The sequence below is a fragment of the Harpia harpyja genome, chromosome Z, assembly GCF_026419915.1.
Source record: "Harpia harpyja isolate bHarHar1 chromosome Z, bHarHar1 primary haplotype, whole genome shotgun sequence".
Taxonomy (NCBI): Eukaryota; Metazoa; Chordata; class Aves; order Accipitriformes; family Accipitridae; genus Harpia; species Harpia harpyja.
The window spans coordinates 62,220,407-62,239,652 of record NC_068969.1 but is presented as its reverse complement, the minus strand read 5'-3'; positions in this window follow the sequence as shown (position 1 = coordinate 62,239,652).

Genomic DNA, 19,246 nt, shown 5'->3' with positions numbered 1-19,246 from the left:
GCGGGAGGGCAGCCCCGCGGGTGCCCCCGGCCCCGCTGCCTCCCGGCAAGGGTCTCCCACACCTGGGCCGGCCCCCTCCGACAGCCCCGAAGGAACCAAAGCGGGCGACCTCCCCAGCACCTCCGCAGCTGCCCTTCGGGGGGGTCCCGGCAGCCCTCCCCCTGCCCCCGTTCCTGTCCGCGGGGAGCAAGAAGAGCCCCAGGAGGAGCCCGAGGAGGCCGCGGCAGGTCCATCTACGTCCAGCCGGGGCAGGGAACGCTCCCCTGGGGGGCCGCGGCGAGCCCCGAAGAGGAGGGTCGGCAGCCCCGAGGCCTCTTCTCCAGCCAAGAAGAGGCCACCCCGCCGGCAGCACTAGAAGAACGGCCCAGGCGCTGCCGAAACCAGGGCTGGGCCAGCAGCTGGGGCGTGCGCCGGCCCTCAGGGGCTCCCGGCCCTCTAATTGTCAGGCACTAACAGCAAATAAAAGGCCTGCAAACTGCAGAAAAGCTCTCCCTGTTACTAACAGTGCAGGTGGCCTCGCTATCCCCACCCGTGCTGCTTTCTCCCCCTTTTCCTGGGGCTGTGCCCACCGTTGCCTCTCGTTGTCCTCAGCAGAGCACCATGGGGCTTCTCCCTCCGGTCTTGCACAGCCTCGTCGCCCTGCTTTGACTACCATGGGGCTGGACCTGTGCTCTCTGAGCGCATCTCTCCCCAGAGCACAGCGCCACGCGTCTCGGTAATTTTAAAAAGAGACGGTTTAGCAATAGCATGGGTTCCCGTTCACAGCTCGAAGGCTTAAGATTCCCCAGACAGAACTGGCAGCTCCCAAAAGCTCCAGAAAGGCCAACGGAGTGTTTATTGTGTGCCGTTCTCTCTCCAGTTCTGGGCCCCACAGTTTATGAAGGATGTGAAGGTCCTTGGGCGCTTCCAGAGGAAGGCAACAAAGCTGCTGGAAGGGCTGGAAGGAATGTCCTGTGCGGAACAGCTAAGGACTCTGGGCTTGTCTAGTTGGGAGAGGAGGCGGCTGAGGGGTGACCTCATTGCTCTCTGCAGCTTCCTGGGGAGGGGAAGTGGAGAGGGAGCTGCTGATCTCTTCTCCCTGGGATCCAGCGACAGGACGCGTGGGGAACGGTTCAAAGCTTCATCAGGGGAGGTTCAGACTTGACGTTAGGAAGCGTTTCTTTACCGAGAGGGTGGTCAAACACTGCAACAGGCTTCCTAGGGAGGTGGTCGATGCCCCATGCCTGTCAGTGCCTTAAAAATGCCAGGCATTTGGACAATGTGCTTAATAACAGGCTTTAACTTTGGGTCAGCCCTGGAGTGGTCAGGCAGTCGGACTAGGCGGTCATTGTGAGTCCCTTCCAAATGGAACTATTCTGTTCCGTTCTGTTCCGTTCCGTTCCGTTCCGTTCCATTCCCTTCTAAATCAATGCGTGCGAAATCTGCGGAACTGAAGGGAACCAGGAAGTGGTCTTCTGGCATTGTAGCTTACGGAAGCTGTTGCACCTTTGGAATCCTTTGCTACCTTTCCCACCGGCAATGCTTTCTCTTGCGGGACTTCAGCGAGCATCCCTGCACGGGCTTGTGACAGCTGGGCTCTGGGTGGTGGCCACTCAGGTCTTGCAGGCTGACCTCCAGGCTCAGGGAACCCACCTCCTCTCTGGGCAACCCGCTCCAGGGCTTCATGATCCTCACGGGGATTTTGGTTTTGATTCCTTATCTGCAGCCTGAACCTCTCGAGTTTCAGGAGATGCCACCGTCTCTCACCCTCCCACCAGGCAGGGCTGGGAAGAGCCTGCCCCCATCCCCTTGATGCCTTCCCCATGGGCACCAGCGTGTGCTGTGAGGTGCCCTGACGCCTTCTCTGCTCCATGCTGAGCCAGCCCCAGCCCCACAGACCCTCCTTGCCTCCCCTGAGCCCCTCCGGTTTGTCGGCCTCCCTCCTGCCCAGGACCCCCAGTGGCACGTAGTGCCCGCATGAGGCCTGATGGGTGCTAAGCAGAGGCAGATCACCCTTGTGCCTTCTGGCTAGGGGAGAAAGAGAAGAGAAAACCCGTGAGAGCGAGCCAAGTGCTGCCTGTGGCCCCCCCGTGGGAGGAAGCAGGGGAGCGCGGAGGGCTGGCCAGCAGTGCTGGGGTGTGGGCAGAGCCTGTGGGACTTTGTCCTGCAGCCTCCCGGGGAGGCACGAGGTGTTATCCAGTGAACCCTCTTGCCGTGCGCGCCTGGAGACGTCTGCCCTGGCCAGAGCGACCTGACGGGGCCCTGGGAAGACGTGGCTGAGGCCTCGGTGACTGGCGTGAGACACCGATGCCGAGCACAAGACGAGAGATGGGGGGATGGAGCGGGCAGCGGTGTCGTGGTAACCCCAGACGTGGGGCGAGCGCCGTGGGTGAGGATGGCCTGTCGTGACATCCCCCAGCGATGGACGGTGAAGTCCCCGAGTGATGCGTTCTGGTGTCACCGAGGGAGGGACTGCGATGTCACCGAGGCGTGGATTGTGACCAGGTGTCCCTCACTGCTTATGCTCGGGCGACGAGTCTCAGCCAGCCAGCTCGTGCCCGCACTCCAGCTGAGCGAGTTCGTGAGGTCTGGAGTGTTGAGCGAGGCCTTTGGTGCTGGTGTCGTGCTCGGGGAGCTGTTCGTTGCAGCTCTCCGTGTCCAACCCCAGAGCCGTCAAAGGATTTTCCCCAGCCCGGCCCTGCCAGGTTCAGGCAGCCGGGGCACCCAGGAGGCACGCTCGCAGCAGCAGAGGTGAGCTGGCTGGGGACACCTCGGCCTGGGCAGCTGGGAGGGTTTCCTTCTTGAGGGACCTGGGCACTTCTTCCACCCCTCCCCAGGCCAGCTAGCGACCCTGGCTTCTCTTTCTTTTCTGGCGCGACAGCTGCCGCTGCAGAGGCGGTGACGGGGAGCGACTCGACATCCCCAGCTCCCCCCAGCCCACCACAGCACGTGGAGAGCATGGCCGCGGAGCCGGACAGCCGCTGTCCCATCTGCCTGGACAGCTGGGAGGAGGCCAGCTTTGCCATGCCGTGCCTCCACCAGTTCTGTTACCAGTGCATCCTGTGGCGGGCTGAGAGCAGGCCCGAGTGCCCCCTCTGCAAGAGGAGGATCATCTCCGTCGTGCACTCGGTGTGGGCGGACGACGACTCTGAGGAGAATGTCATCACACCATCTACAGCATCGGCAGTCGTCGGCCGCCAGGCAGGAGGAGCTCTCGGCCGTCCAGCTGCCCACAGCCCTGCAGCAGCAGAACGACAGCCTGTGGAGATCCAGCTGCCCAGGGCTCCTCCGGGCGGCCTCCGGCCCAACACCTGGGCATCCCTTTTCCGGGACCACCCAGCTCTCCTCCAGCCCCTTCTGACCTGGGTGCGTCAGGAGCTGGGGCGGACCTTTGGGAACGGGCGTTCGCAGGCAGCCGTAGTGGAGGACCTCGTCACGCCCCTCCTGGTCCTCTTTGGGCTGGATGAAGACCTACTGGTCCAGCTGCTGAGGGCCACCCTCCAAAATCGCACGGCGACATTTGTGCACCAGCTTATTGACGTCGCCGTGCAACGGTGCAGCGGGGAGGCCCGCCGCCTGCTGGGCCTGGAGGACGGCCATGCTGCGGGGGGGGCGGGAGGGCAGCCCCGCGGGTGCCCCCGGCCCCGCTGCCTCCCGGCAAGGGTCTCCCACACCTGGGCCGGCCCCCTCCGACAGCCCCGAAGGAACCAAAGCGGGCGACCTCCCCAGCACCTCCGCAGCTGCCCTTCGGGGGGGTCCCGGCAGCCCTCCCCCTGCCCCCGTTCCTGTCCGCGGGGAGCAAGAAGAGCCCCAGGAGGAGCCCGAGGAGGCCGCGGCAGGTCCATCTACGTCCAGCCGGGGCAGGGAACGCTCCCCTGGGGGGCCGCGGCGAGCCCCGAAGAGGAGGGTCGGCAGCCCCGAGGCCTCTTCTCCAGCCAAGAAGAGGCCACCCCGCCGGCAGCACTAGAAGAACGGCCCAGGCGCTGCCGAAACCAGGGCTGGGCCAGCAGCTGGGGCGTGCGCCGGCCCTCAGGGGCTCCCGGCCCTCTAATTGTCAGGCACTAACAGCAAATAAAAGGCCTGCAAACTGCAGAAAAGCTCTCCCTGTTACTAACAGTGCAGGTGGCCTCGCTATCCCCACCCGTGCTGCTTTCTCCCCCTTTTCCTGGGGCTGTGCCCACCGTTGCCTCTCGTTGTCCTCAGCAGAGCACCATGGGGCTTCTCCCTCCGGTCTTGCACAGCCTCGTCGCCCTGCTTTGACTACCATGGGGCTGGACCTGTGCTCTCTGAGCGCATCTCTCCCCAGAGCACAGCGCCACGCGTCTCGGTAATTTTAAAAAGAGACGGTTTAGCAATAGCATGGGTTCCCGTTCACAGCTCGAAGGCTTAAGATTCCCCAGACAGAACTGGCAGCTCCCAAAAGCTCCAGAAAGGCCAACGGAGTGTTTATTGTGTGCCGTTCTCTCTCCAGTTCTGGGCCCCACAGTTTATGAAGGATGTGAAGGTCCTTGGGCGCTTCCAGAGGAAGGCAACAAAGCTGCTGGAAGGGCTGGAAGGAATGTCCTGTGCGGAACAGCTAAGGACTCTGGGCTTGTCTAGTTGGGAGAGGAGGCGGCTGAGGGGTGACCTCATTGCTCTCTGCAGCTTCCTGGGGAGGGGAAGTGGAGAGGGAGCTGCTGATCTCTTCTCCCTGGGATCCAGCGACAGGACGCGTGGGGAACGGTTCAAAGCTTCATCAGGGGAGGTTCAGACTTGACGTTAGGAAGCGTTTCTTTACCGAGAGGGTGGTCAAACACTGCAACAGGCTTCCTAGGGAGGTGGTCGATGCCCCATGCCTGTCAGTGCCTTAAAAATGCCAGGCATTTGGACAATGTGCTTAATAACAGGCTTTAACTTTGGGTCAGCCCTGGAGTGGTCAGGCAGTCGGACTAGGCGGTCATTGTGAGTCCCTTCCAAATGGAACTATTCTGTTCCGTTCTGTTCCGTTCCGTTCCGTTCCGTTCCATTCCCTTCTAAATCAATGCGTGCGAAATCTGCGGAACTGAAGGGAACCAGGAAGTGGTCTTCTGGCATTGTAGCTTACGGAAGCTGTTGCACCTTTGGAATCCTTTGCTACCTTTCCCACCGGCAATGCTTTCTCTTGCGGGACTTCAGCGAGCATCCCTGCACGGGCTTGTGACAGCTGGGCTCTGGGTGGTGGCCACTCAGGTCTTGCAGGCTGACCTCCAGGCTCAGGGAACCCACCTCCTCTCTGGGCAACCCGCTCCAGGGCTTCATGATCCTCACGGGGATTTTGGTTTTGATTCCTTATCTGCAGCCTGAACCTCTCGAGTTTCAGGAGATGCCACCGTCTCTCACCCTCCCACCAGGCAGGGCTGGGAAGAGCCTGCCCCCATCCCCTTGATGCCTTCCCCATGGGCACCAGCGTGTGCTGTGAGGTGCCCTGACGCCTTCTCTGCTCCATGCTGAGCCAGCCCCAGCCCCACAGACCCTCCTTGCCTCCCCTGAGCCCCTCCGGTTTGTCGGCCTCCCTCCTGCCCAGGACCCCCAGTGGCACGTAGTGCCCGCATGAGGCCTGATGGGTGCTAAGCAGAGGCAGATCACCCTTGTGCCTTCTGGCTAGGGGAGAAAGAGAAGAGAAAACCCGTGAGAGCGAGCCAAGTGCTGCCTGTGGCCCCCCCGTGGGAGGAAGCAGGGGAGCGCGGAGGGCTGGCCAGCAGTGCTGGGGTGTGGGCAGAGCCTGTGGGACTTTGTCCTGCAGCCTCCCGGGGAGGCACGAGGTGTTATCCAGTGAACCCTCTTGCCGTGCGCGCCTGGAGACGTCTGCCCTGGCCAGAGCGACCTGACGGGGCCCTGGGAAGACGTGGCTGAGGCCTCGGTGACTGGCGTGAGACACCGATGCCGAGCACAAGACGAGAGATGGGGGGATGGAGCGGGCAGCGGTGTCGTGGTAACCCCAGACGTGGGGCGAGCGCCGTGGGTGAGGATGGCCTGTCGTGACATCCCCCAGCGATGGACGGTGAAGTCCCCGAGTGATGCGTTCTGGTGTCACCGAGGGAGGGACTGCGATGTCACCGAGGCGTGGATTGTGACCAGGTGTCCCTCACTGCTTATGCTCGGGCGACGAGTCTCAGCCAGCCAGCTCGTGCCCGCACTCCAGCTGAGCGAGTTCGTGAGGTCTGGAGTGTTGAGCGAGGCCTTTGGTGCTGGTGTCGTGCTCGGGGAGCTGTTCGTTGCAGCTCTCCGTGTCCAACCCCAGAGCCGTCAAAGGATTTTCCCCAGCCCGGCCCTGCCAGGTTCAGGCAGCCGGGGCACCCAGGAGGCACGCTCGCAGCAGCAGAGGTGAGCTGGCTGGGGACACCTCGGCCTGGGCAGCTGGGAGGGTTTCCTTCTTGAGGGACCTGGGCACTTCTTCCACCCCTCCCCAGGCCAGCTAGCGACCCTGGCTTCTCTTTCTTTTCTGGCGCGACAGCTGCCGCTGCAGAGGCGGTGACGGGGAGCGACTCGACATCCCCAGCTCCCCCCAGCCCACCACAGCACGTGGAGAGCATGGCCGCGGAGCCGGACAGCCGCTGTCCCATCTGCCTGGACAGCTGGGAGGAGGCCAGCTTTGCCATGCCGTGCCTCCACCAGTTCTGTTACCAGTGCATCCTGTGGCGGGCTGAGAGCAGGCCCGAGTGCCCCCTCTGCAAGAGGAGGATCATCTCCGTCGTGCACTCGGTGTGGGCGGACGACGACTCTGAGGAGAATGTCATCACACCATCTACAGCATCGGCAGTCGTCGGCCGCCAGGCAGGAGGAGCTCTCGGCCGTCCAGCTGCCCACAGCCCTGCAGCAGCAGAACGACAGCCTGTGGAGATCCAGCTGCCCAGGGCTCCTCCGGGCGGCCTCCGGCCCAACACCTGGGCATCCCTTTTCCGGGACCACCCAGCTCTCCTCCAGCCCCTTCTGACCTGGGTGCGTCAGGAGCTGGGGCGGACCTTTGGGAACGGGCGTTCGCAGGCAGCCGTAGTGGAGGACCTCGTCACGCCCCTCCTGGTCCTCTTTGGGCTGGATGAAGACCTACTGGTCCAGCTGCTGAGGGCCACCCTCCAAAATCGCACGGCGACATTTGTGCACCAGCTTATTGACGTCGCCGTGCAACGGTGCAGCGGGGAGGCCCGCCGCCTGCTGGGCCTGGAGGACGGCCATGCTGCGGGGGGGCGGGAGGGCAGCCCCGCGGGTGCCCCCGGCCCCGCTGCCTCCCGGCAAGGGTCTCCCACACCTGGGCCGGCCCCCTCCGACAGCCCCGAAGGAACCAAAGCGGGCGACCTCCCCAGCACCTCCGCAGCTGCCCTTCGGGGGGGTCCCGGCAGCCCTCCCCCTGCCCCCGTTCCTGTCCGCGGGGAGCAAGAAGAGCCCCAGGAGGAGCCCGAGGAGGCCGCGGCAGGTCCATCTACGTCCAGCCGGGGCAGGGAACGCTCCCCTGGGGGGCCGCGGCGAGCCCCGAAGAGGAGGGTCGGCAGCCCCGAGGCCTCTTCTCCAGCCAAGAAGAGGCCACCCCGCCGGCAGCACTAGAAGAACGGCCCAGGCGCTGCCGAAACCAGGGCTGGGCCAGCAGCTGGGGCGTGCGCCGGCCCTCAGGGGCTCCCGGCCCTCTAATTGTCAGGCACTAACAGCAAATAAAAGGCCTGCAAACTGCAGAAAAGCTCTCCCTGTTACTAACAGTGCAGGTGGCCTCGCTATCCCCACCCGTGCTGCTTTCTCCCCCTTTTCCTGGGGCTGTGCCCACCGTTGCCTCTCGTTGTCCTCAGCAGAGCACCATGGGGCTTCTCCCTCCGGTCTTGCACAGCCTCGTCGCCCTGCTTTGACTACCATGGGGCTGGACCTGTGCTCTCTGAGCGCATCTCTCCCCAGAGCACAGCGCCACGCGTCTCGGTAATTTTAAAAAGAGACGGTTTAGCAATAGCATGGGTTCCCGTTCACAGCTCGAAGGCTTAAGATTCCCCAGACAGAACTGGCAGCTCCCAAAAGCTCCAGAAAGGCCAACGGAGTGTTTATTGTGTGCCGTTCTCTCTCCAGTTCTGGGCCCCACAGTTTATGAAGGATGTGAAGGTCCTTGGGCGCTTCCAGAGGAAGGCAACAAAGCTGCTGGAAGGGCTGGAAGGAATGTCCTGTGCGGAACAGCTAAGGACTCTGGGCTTGTCTAGTTGGGAGAGGAGGCGGCTGAGGGGTGACCTCATTGCTCTCTGCAGCTTCCTGGGGAGGGGAAGTGGAGAGGGAGCTGCTGATCTCTTCTCCCTGGGATCCAGCGACAGGACGCGTGGGGAACGGTTCAAAGCTTCATCAGGGGAGGTTCAGACTTGACGTTAGGAAGCGTTTCTTTACCGAGAGGGTGGTCAAACACTGCAACAGGCTTCCTAGGGAGGTGGTCGATGCCCCATGCCTGTCAGTGCCTTAAAAATGCCAGGCATTTGGACAATGTGCTTAATAACAGGCTTTAACTTTGGGTCAGCCCTGGAGTGGTCAGGCAGTCGGACTAGGCGGTCATTGTGAGTCCCTTCCAAATGGAACTATTCTGTTCCGTTCTGTTCCGTTCCGTTCCGTTCCGTTCCATTCCCTTCTAAATCAATGCGTGCGAAATCTGCGGAACTGAAGGGAACCAGGAAGTGGTCTTCTGGCATTGTAGCTTACGGAAGCTGTTGCACCTTTGGAATCCTTTGCTACCTTTCCCACCGGCAATGCTTTCTCTTGCGGGACTTCAGCGAGCATCCCTGCACGGGCTTGTGACAGCTGGGCTCTGGGTGGTGGCCACTCAGGTCTTGCAGGCTGACCTCCAGGCTCAGGGAACCCACCTCCTCTCTGGGCAACCCGCTCCAGGGCTTCATGATCCTCACGGGGATTTTGGTTTTGATTCCTTATCTGCAGCCTGAACCTCTCGAGTTTCAGGAGATGCCACCGTCTCTCACCCTCCCACCAGGCAGGGCTGGGAAGAGCCTGCCCCCATCCCCTTGATGCCTTCCCCATGGGCACCAGCGTGTGCTGTGAGGTGCCCTGACGCCTTCTCTGCTCCATGCTGAGCCAGCCCCAGCCCCACAGACCCTCCTTGCCTCCCCTGAGCCCCTCCGGTTTGTCGGCCTCCCTCCTGCCCAGGACCCCCAGTGGCACGTAGTGCCCGCATGAGGCCTGATGGGTGCTAAGCAGAGGCAGATCACCCTTGTGCCTTCTGGCTAGGGGAGAAAGAGAAGAGAAAACCCGTGAGAGCGAGCCAAGTGCTGCCTGTGGCCCCCCCGTGGGAGGAAGCAGGGGAGCGCGGAGGGCTGGCCAGCAGTGCTGGGGTGTGGGCAGAGCCTGTGGGACTTTGTCCTGCAGCCTCCCGGGGAGGCACGAGGTGTTATCCAGTGAACCCTCTTGCCGTGCGCGCCTGGAGACGTCTGCCCTGGCCAGAGCGACCTGACGGGGCCCTGGGAAGACGTGGCTGAGGCCTCGGTGACTGGCGTGAGACACCGATGCCGAGCACAAGACGAGAGATGGGGGGATGGAGCGGGCAGCGGTGTCGTGGTAACCCCAGACGTGGGGCGAGCGCCGTGGGTGAGGATGGCCTGTCGTGACATCCCCCAGCGATGGACGGTGAAGTCCCCGAGTGATGCGTTCTGGTGTCACCGAGGGAGGGACTGCGATGTCACCGAGGCGTGGATTGTGACCAGGTGTCCCTCACTGCTTATGCTCGGGCGACGAGTCTCAGCCAGCCAGCTCGTGCCCGCACTCCAGCTGAGCGAGTTCGTGAGGTCTGGAGTGTTGAGCGAGGCCTTTGGTGCTGGTGTCGTGCTCGGGGAGCTGTTCGTTGCAGCTCTCCGTGTCCAACCCCAGAGCCGTCAAAGGATTTTCCCCAGCCCGGCCCTGCCAGGTTCAGGCAGCCGGGGCACCCAGGAGGCACGCTCGCAGCAGCAGAGGTGAGCTGGCTGGGGACACCTCGGCCTGGGCAGCTGGGAGGGTTTCCTTCTTGAGGGACCTGGGCACTTCTTCCACCCCTCCCCAGGCCAGCTAGCGACCCTGGCTTCTCTTTCTTTTCTGGCGCGACAGCTGCCGCTGCAGAGGCGGTGACGGGGAGCGACTCGACATCCCCAGCTCCCCCCAGCCCACCACAGCACGTGGAGAGCATGGCCGCGGAGCCGGACAGCCGCTGTCCCATCTGCCTGGACAGCTGGGAGGAGGCCAGCTTTGCCATGCCGTGCCTCCACCAGTTCTGTTACCAGTGCATCCTGTGGCGGGCTGAGAGCAGGCCCGAGTGCCCCCTCTGCAAGAGGAGGATCATCTCCGTCGTGCACTCGGTGTGGGCGGACGACGACTCTGAGGAGAATGTCATCACACCATCTACAGCATCGGCAGTCGTCGGCCGCCAGGCAGGAGGAGCTCTCGGCCGTCCAGCTGCCCACAGCCCTGCAGCAGCAGAACGACAGCCTGTGGAGATCCAGCTGCCCAGGGCTCCTCCGGGCGGCCTCCGGCCCAACACCTGGGCATCCCTTTTCCGGGACCACCCAGCTCTCCTCCAGCCCCTTCTGACCTGGGTGCGTCAGGAGCTGGGGCGGACCTTTGGGAACGGGCGTTCGCAGGCAGCCGTAGTGGAGGACCTCGTCACGCCCCTCCTGGTCCTCTTTGGGCTGGATGAAGACCTACTGGTCCAGCTGCTGAGGGCCACCCTCCAAAATCGCACGGCGACATTTGTGCACCAGCTTATTGACGTCGCCGTGCAACGGTGCAGCGGGGAGGCCCGCCGCCTGCTGGGCCTGGAGGACGGCCATGCTGCGGGGGGGCGGGAGGGCAGCCCCGCGGGTGCCCCCGGCCCCGCTGCCTCCCGGCAAGGGTCTCCCACACCTGGGCCGGCCCCCTCCGACAGCCCCGAAGGAACCAAAGCGGGCGACCTCCCCAGCACCTCCGCAGCTGCCCTTCGGGGGGGTCCCGGCAGCCCTCCCCCTGCCCCCGTTCCTGTCCGCGGGGAGCAAGAAGAGCCCCAGGAGGAGCCCGAGGAGGCCGCGGCAGGTCCATCTACGTCCAGCCGGGGCAGGGAACGCTCCCCTGGGGGGCCGCGGCGAGCCCCGAAGAGGAGGGTCGGCAGCCCCGAGGCCTCTTCTCCAGCCAAGAAGAGGCCACCCCGCCGGCAGCACTAGAAGAACGGCCCAGGCGCTGCCGAAACCAGGGCTGGGCCAGCAGCTGGGGCGTGCGCCGGCCCTCAGGGGCTCCCGGCCCTCTAATTGTCAGGCACTAACAGCAAATAAAAGGCCTGCAAACTGCAGAAAAGCTCTCCCTGTTACTAACAGTGCAGGTGGCCTCGCTATCCCCACCCGTGCTGCTTTCTCCCCCTTTTCCTGGGGCTGTGCCCACCGTTGCCTCTCGTTGTCCTCAGCAGAGCACCATGGGGCTTCTCCCTCCGGTCTTGCACAGCCTCGTCGCCCTGCTTTGACTACCATGGGGCTGGACCTGTGCTCTCTGAGCGCATCTCTCCCCAGAGCACAGCGCCACGCGTCTCGGTAATTTTAAAAAGAGACGGTTTAGCAATAGCATGGGTTCCCGTTCACAGCTCGAAGGCTTAAGATTCCCTAGACAGAACTGGCAGCTCCCAAAAGCTCCAGAAAGGCCAACGGAGTGTTTATTGTGTGCCGTTCTCTCTCCAGTTCTGGGCCCCACAGTTTATGAAGGATGTGAAGGTCCTTGGGCGCTTCCAGAGGAAGGCAACAAAGCTGCTGGAAGGGCTGGAAGGAATGTCCTGTGCGGAACAGCTAAGGACTCTGGGCTTGTCTAGTTGGGAGAGGAGGCGGCTGAGGGGTGACCTCATTGCTCTCTGCAGCTTCCTGGGGAGGGGAAGTGGAGAGGGAGCTGCTGATCTCTTCTCCCTGGGATCCAGCGACAGGACGCGTGGGGAATGGTTCAAAGCTTCATCAGGGGAGGTTCAGACTTGACGTTAGGAAGCGTTTCTTTACCGAGAGGGTGGTCAAACACTGCAACAGGCTTCCTAGGGAGGTGGTCGATGCCCCATGCCTGTCAGTGCCTTAAAAATGCCAGGCATTTGGACAATGTGCTTAATAACAGGCTTTAACTTTGGGTCAGCCCTGGAGTGGTCAGGCAGTCGGACTAGGCGGTCATTGTGAGTCCCTTCCAAATGGAACTATTCTGTTCCGTTCTGTTCCGTTCCGTTCCGTTCCGTTCCATTCCCTTCTAAATCAATGCGTGCGAAATCTGCGGAACTGAAGGGAACCAGGAAGTGGTCTTCTGGCATTGTAGCTTACGGAAGCTGTTGCACCTTTGGAATCCTTTGCTACCTTTCCCACCGGCAATGCTTTCTCTTGCGGGACTTCAGCGAGCATCCCTGCACGGGCTTGTGACAGCTGGGCTCTGGGTGGTGGCCACTCAGGTCTTGCAGGCTGACCTCCAGGCTCAGGGAACCCACCTCCTCTCTGGGCAACCCGCTCCAGGGCTTCATGATCCTCACGGGGATTTTGGTTTTGATTCCTTATCTGCAGCCTGAACCTCTCGAGTTTCAGGAGATGCCACCGTCTCTCACCCTCCCACCAGGCAGGGCTGGGAAGAGCCTGCCCCCATCCCCTTGATGCCTTCCCCATGGGCACCAGCGTGTGCTGTGAGGTGCCCTGACGCCTTCTCTGCTCCATGCTGAGCCAGCCCCAGCCCCACAGACCCTCCTTGCCTCCCCTGAGCCCCTCCGGTTTGTCGGCCTCCCTCCTGCCCAGGACCCCCAGTGGCACGTAGTGCCCGCATGAGGCCTGATGGGTGCTAAGCAGAGGCAGATCACCCTTGTGCCTTCTGGCTAGGGGAGAAAGAGAAGAGAAAACCCGTGAGAGCGAGCCAAGTGCTGCCTGTGGCCCCCCCGTGGGAGGAAGCAGGGGAGCGCAGAGGGCTGGCCAGCAGTGCTGGGGTGTGGGCAGAGCCTGTGGGACTTTGTCCTGCAGCCTCCCGGGGAGGCACGAGGTGTTATCCAGTGAACCCTCTTGCCGTGCACGCCTGGAGACGTCTGCCCTGGCCAGAGCGACCTGACGGGGCCCTGGGAAGACGTGGCTGAGGCCTCGGTGACTGGCGTGAGACACCGATGCCGAGCACAAGATGAGAGATGGGGGGATGGAGCGGGCAGCGGTGTCGTGGTAACCCCAGACGTGGGGCGAGCGCCGTGGGTGAGGATGGCCTGTCGTGACATCCCCCAGCGATGGACGGTGAAGTCCCCGAGTGATGCGTTCTGGTGTCACCGAGGGAGGGACTGCGATGTCACCGAGGCGTGGATTGTGACCAGGTGTCCCTCACTGCTTATGCTCGGGCGACGAGTCTCAGCCAGCCAGCTCGTGCCCACACTCCAGCTGAGCGAGTTCGTGAGGTCTGGAGTGTTGAGCGAGGCCTTTGGTGCTGGTGTCGTGCTCGGGGAGCTGTTCGTTGCAGCTCTCCGTGTCCAACCCCAGAGCCGTCAAAGGATTTTCCCCAGCCCGGCCCTGCCAGGTTCAGGCAGCCGGGGCACCCAGGAGGCACGCTCGCAGCAGCAGAGGTGAGCTGGCTGGGGACACCTCGGCCTGGGCAGCTGGGAGGGTTTCCTTCTTGAGGGACCTGGGCACTTCTTCCACCCCTCCCCAGGCCAGCTAGCGACCCTGGCTTCTCTTTCTTTTCTGGCGCGACAGCTGCCGCTGCAGAGGCGGTGACGGGGAGCGACTCGACATCCCCAGCTCCCCCCAGCCCACCACAGCACGTGGAGAGCATGGCCGCGGAGCCGGACAGCCGCTGTCCCATCTGCCTGGACAGCTGGGAGGAGGCCAGCTTTGCCATGCCGTGCCTCCACCAGTTCCGTTACCAGTGCATCCTGTGGCGGGCTGAGAGCAGGCCCGAGTGCCCCCTCTGCAAGAGGAGGATCATCTCCGTCGTGCACTCGGTGTGGGCGGACGACGACTCTGAGGAGAATGTCATCACACCATCTACAGCATCGGCAGTCGTCGGCCGCCAGGCAGGAGGAGCTCTCGGCCGTCCAGCTGCCCACAGCCCTGCAGCAGCAGAACGACAGCCTGTGGAGATCCAGCTGCCCAGGGCTCCTCCGGGCGGCCTCCGGCCCAACACCTGGGCATCCCTTTTCCGGGACCACCCAGCTCTCCTCCAGCCCCTTCTGACCTGGGTGCGTCAGGAGCTGGGGCGGACCTTTGGGAACGGGCGTTCGCAGGCAGCCGTAGTGGAGGACCTCGTCACGCCCCTCCTGGTCCTCTTTGGGCTGGATGAAGACCTACTGGTCCAGCTGCTGAGGGCCACCCTCCAAAATCGCACGGCGACATTTGTGCACCAGCTTATTGACGTCGCCGTGCAACGGTGCAGCGGGGAGGCCCGCCGCCTGCTGGGCCTGGAGGACGGCCATGTTGCGGGGGGGCGGGAGGGCAGCCCCGCGGGTGCCCCCGGCCCCGCTGCCTCCCGGCAAGGGTCTCCCACACCTGGGCCGGCCCCCTCCGACAGCCCCGAAGGAACCAAAGCGGGCGACCTCCCCAGCACCTCCGCAGCTGCCCTTCGGGGGGATCCCGGCAGCCCTCCCCCTGCCCCCGTTCCTGTCCGCGGGGAGCAAGAAGAGCCCCAGGAGGAGCCCGAGGAGGCCGCGGCAGGTCCATCTACGTCCAGCCGGGGCAGGGAACGCTCCCCTGGGGGGCCGCGGCGAGCCCCGAAGAGGAGGGTCGGCAGCCCCGAGGCCTCTTCTCCAGCCAAGAAGAGGCCACCCCGCCGGCAGCACTAGAAGAACGGCCCAGGCGCTGCCGAAACCAGGGCTGGGCCAGCAGCTGGGGCGTGCGCCGGCCCTCAGGGGCTCCCGGCCCTCTAATTGTCAGGCACTAACAGCAAATAAAAGGCCTGCAAACTGCAGAAAAGCTCTCCCTGTTACTAACAGTGCAGGTGGCCTCGCTATCCCCACCCGTGCTGCTTTCTCCCCCTTTTCCTGGGGCTGTGCCCACCGTTGCCTCTCGTTGTCCTCAGCAGAGCACCATGGGGCTTCTCCCTCCGGTCTTGCACAGCCTCGTCGCCCTGCTTTGACTACCATGGGGCTGGACCTGTGCTCTCTGAGCGCATCTCTCCCCAGAGCACAGCGCCACGCGTCTCGGTAATTTTAAAAAGAGACGGTTTAGCAATAGCATGGGTTCCCGTTCACAGCTCGAAGGCTTAAGATTCCCTAGACAGAACTGGCAGCTCCCAAAAGCTCCAGAAAGGCCAACGGAGTGTTTATTGTGTGCCGTTCTCTCTCCAGTTCTGGGCCCCACAGTTTATGAAGGATGTGAAGGTCCTTGGGCGCTTCCAGAGGAAGGCAACAAAGCTGCTGGAAGGGCTGGAAGGAATGTCCTGTGCGGAACAGCTAAGGACTCTGGGCTTGTCTAGTTGGGAGAGGAGGCGGCTGAGGGGTGACCTCATTGCTCTCTGCAGCTTCCTGGGGAGGGGAAGTGGAGAGGGAGCTGCTGATCTCTTCTCCCTGGGATCCAGCGACAGGACGCGTGGGGAATGGTTCAAAGCTTCATCAGGGGAGGTTCAGACTTGACGTTAGGAAGCGTTTCTTTACCGAGAGGGTGGTCAAACACTGCAACAGGCTTCCTAGGGAGGTGGTCGATGCCCCATGCCTGTCAGTGCCTTAAAAATGCCAGGCATTTGGACAATGTGCTTAATAACAGGCTTTAACTTTGGGTCAGCCCTGGAGTGGTCAGGCAGTCGGACTAGGCGGTCATTGTGAGTCCCTTCCAAATGGAACTATTCTGTTCCGTTCTGTTCCGTTCCGTTCCGTTCCGTTCCGTTCCATTCCCTTCTAAATCAATGCGTGCGAAATCTGCGGAACTGAAGGGAACCAGGAAGTGGTCTTCTGGCATTGTAGCTTACGGAAGCTGTTGCACCTTTGGAATCCTTTGCTACCTTTCCCACCGGCAATGCTTTCTCTTGCGGGACTTCAGCGAGCATCCCTGCACGGGCTTGTGACAGCTGGGCTCTGGGTGGTGGCCACTCAGGTCTTGCAGGCTGACCTCCAGGCTCAGGGAACCCACCTCCTCTCTGGGCAACCCGCTCCAGGGCTTCATGATCCTCACGGGGATTTTGGTTTTGATTCCTTATCTGCAGCCTGAACCTCTCGAGTTTCAGGAGATGCCACCGTCTCTCACCCTCCCACCAGGCAGGGCTGGGAAGAGCCTGCCCCCATCCCCTTGATGCCTTCCCCATGGGCACCAGCGTGTGCTGTGAGGTGCCCTGACGCCTTCTCTGCTCCATGCTGAGCCAGCCCCAGCCCCACAGACCCTCCTTGCCTCCCCTGAGCCCCTCCGGTTTGTCGGCCTCCCTCCTGCCCAGGACCCCCAGTGGCACGTAGTGCCCGCATGAGGCCTGATGGGTGCTAAGCAGAGGCAGATCACCCTTGTGCCTTCTGGCTAGGGGAGAAAGAGAAGAGAAAACCCGTGAGAGCGAGCCAAGTGCTGCCTGTGGCCCCCCCGTGGGAGGAAGCAGGGGAGCGCGGAGGGCTGGCCAGCAGTGCTGGGGTGTGGGCAGAGCCTGTGGGACTTTGTCCTGCAGCCTCCCGGGGAGGCACGAGGTGTTATCCAGTGAACCCTCTTGCCGTGCGCGCCTGGAGACGTCTGCCCTGGCCAGAGCGACCTGACGGGGCCCTGGGAAGACGTGGCTGAGGCCTCGGTGACTGGCGTGAGACACCGATGCCGAGCACAAGACGAGAGATGGGGGGATGGAGCGGGCAGCGGTGTCGTGGTAACCCCAGACGTGGGGCGAGCGCCGTGGGTGAGGATGGCCTGTCGTGACATCCCCCAGCGATGGACGGTGAAGTCCCCGAGTGATGCGTTCTGGTGTCACCGAGGGAGGGACTGCGATGTCACCGAGGCGTGGATTGTGACCAGGTGTCCCTCCCTGCTTATGCTCGGGCGACGAGTCTCAGCCAGCCAGCTCGTGCCCGCACTCCAGCTGAGCGAGTTCGTGAGGTCTGGAGTGTTGAGCGAGGCCTTTGGTGCTGGTGTCGTGCTCGGGGAGCTGTTCGTTGCAGCTCTCCGTGTCCAACCCCAGAGCCGTCAAAGGATTTTCCCCAGCCCGGCCCTGCCAGGTTCAGGCAGCCGGGGCACCCAGGAGGCACGCTCGCAGCAGCAGAGGTGAGCTGGCTGGGGACACCTCGGCCTGGGCAGCTGGGAGGGTTTCCTTCTTGAGGGACCTGGGCACTTCTTCCACCCCTCCCCAGGCCAGCTAGCGACCCTGGCTTCTCTTTCTTTTCTGGCGCGACAGCTGCCGCTGCAGAGGCGGTGACGGGGAGCGACTCGACATCCCCAGCTCCCCCCAGCCCACCACAGCACGTGGAGAGCATGGCCGCGGAGCCGGACAGCCGCTGTCCCATCTGCCTGGACAGCTGGGAGGAGGCCAGCTTTGCCATGCCGTGCCTCCACCAGTTCTGTTACCAGTGCATCCTGTGGCGGGCTGAGAGCAGGCCCGAGTGCCCCCTCTGCAAGAGGAGGATCATCTCCGTCGTGCACTCGGTGTGGGCGGACGACGACTCTGAGGAGAATGTCGTCACACCATCTACAGCATCGGCAGTCGTCGGCCGCCAGGCAGGAGGAGCTCTCGGCCGTCCAGCTGCCCACAGCCCTGCAGCAGCAGAACGACAGCCTGTGGAGATCCAGCTGCCCAGGGCTCCTCCGGGCGGCCTCCGGCCCAACACCTGGGCATCCCTTTTCCGGGACCACCCAGCTCTCCTCCAGCCCCTTCTGACCTGGGTGCGTCAGGAGCTGGGGCGGACCTTTGGGAACGGGCGTTCGCAGGCAGCCGTAGTGGAGGACCTCGTCACGCCCCTCCTGGTCCTCTTTGGGCTGGATGAAGACCTACTGGTCCAGCTGCTGAGGGCCACCCTCCAAAATCGCACGGCGACATTTGTGCACCAGCTTATTGACGTCGCCGTGCAACGGTGCAGCGGGGAGGCCCGCCGCCTGCTGGGCCTGGAGGACGGCCATGCTGCGGGGGGGCGGGAGGGCAGCCCCGCGGGTGCCCCCGGCCCCGCTGCCTCCCGGCAAGGGTCTCCCACACCTGGGCCGGCCCCCTCCGACAGCCCCGAAGGAACCAAAGCGGGCGACCTCCCCAGCACCTCCGCAGCTGCCCTTCGGGGGGGGTCCCGGCAGCCCTCCCCCTGCCCCCGTTCCTGTCCGCGGGGAGCAAGAAGAGCCCCAGGAGGAGCCCGAGGAGGCCGCGGCAGGTCCATCTACGTCCAGCCGGGGCAGGGAACGCTCCCCTGGGGGGCCGCGGCGAGCCCCGAAGAGGAGGGTCGGCAGCCCCGAGGCCTCTTCTCCAGCCAAGAAGAGGCCACCCCGCCGGCAGCACTAGAAGAACGGCCCAGGCGCTGCCGAAACCAGGGCTGGGCCAGCAGCTGGGGCGTGCGCCGGCCCTCAGGGGCTCCCGGCCCTCTAATTGTCAGGCACTAACAGCAAATAAAAGGCCTGCAAACTGCAGAAAAGCTCTCCCTGTTACTAACAGTGCAGGTGGCCTCGCTATCCCCACCCGTGCTGCTTTCTCCCCCTTTTCCTGGGGCTGTGCCCACCGTTGCCTCTCGTTGTCCTCAGCAGAGCACCATGGGGCTTCTCCCTCCGGTCTTGCACAGCCTCGTCGCCCTGCTTTGACTACCATGGGGCTGGACCTGTGCTCTCTGAGCGCATCTCTCCCCAGAGCACAGCGCCACGCGTCTCGGTAATTTTAAAAAGAGACGGTTTAGCAATAGCATGGGTTCCCGTTCACAGCTCGAAGGCTTAAGATTCCCCAGACAGAACTGGCAGCTCCCAAAAGCTCCAGAAAGGCCAACGGAGTGTTTATTGTGTGCCGTTCTCTCTCCAGTTCTGGGCCCCACAGTTTATGAAGGATGTGAAGGTCCTTGGGCGCTTCCAGAGGAAGGCAACAAAGCTGCTGGAAGGGCTGGAAGGAATGTCCTGTGCGGAACAGCTAAGGACTCTGGGCTTGTCTAGTTGGGAGAGGAGGCGGCTGAGGGGTGACCTCATTGCTCTCTGCAGCTTCCTGGGGAGGGGAAGTGGAGAGGGAGCTGCTGATCTCTTCTCCCTGGGATCCAGCGACAGGACGCGTGGGGAATGGTTCAAAGCTTCATCAGGGGAGGTTCAGACTTGACGTTAGGAAGCGTTTCTTTACCGAGAGGGTGGTCAAACACTGCAACAGGCTTCCTAGGGAGGTGGTCGATGCCCCATGCCTGTCAGTGCCTTAAAAATGCCAGGCATTTGGACAATGTGCTTAATAACAGGCTTTAACTTTGGGT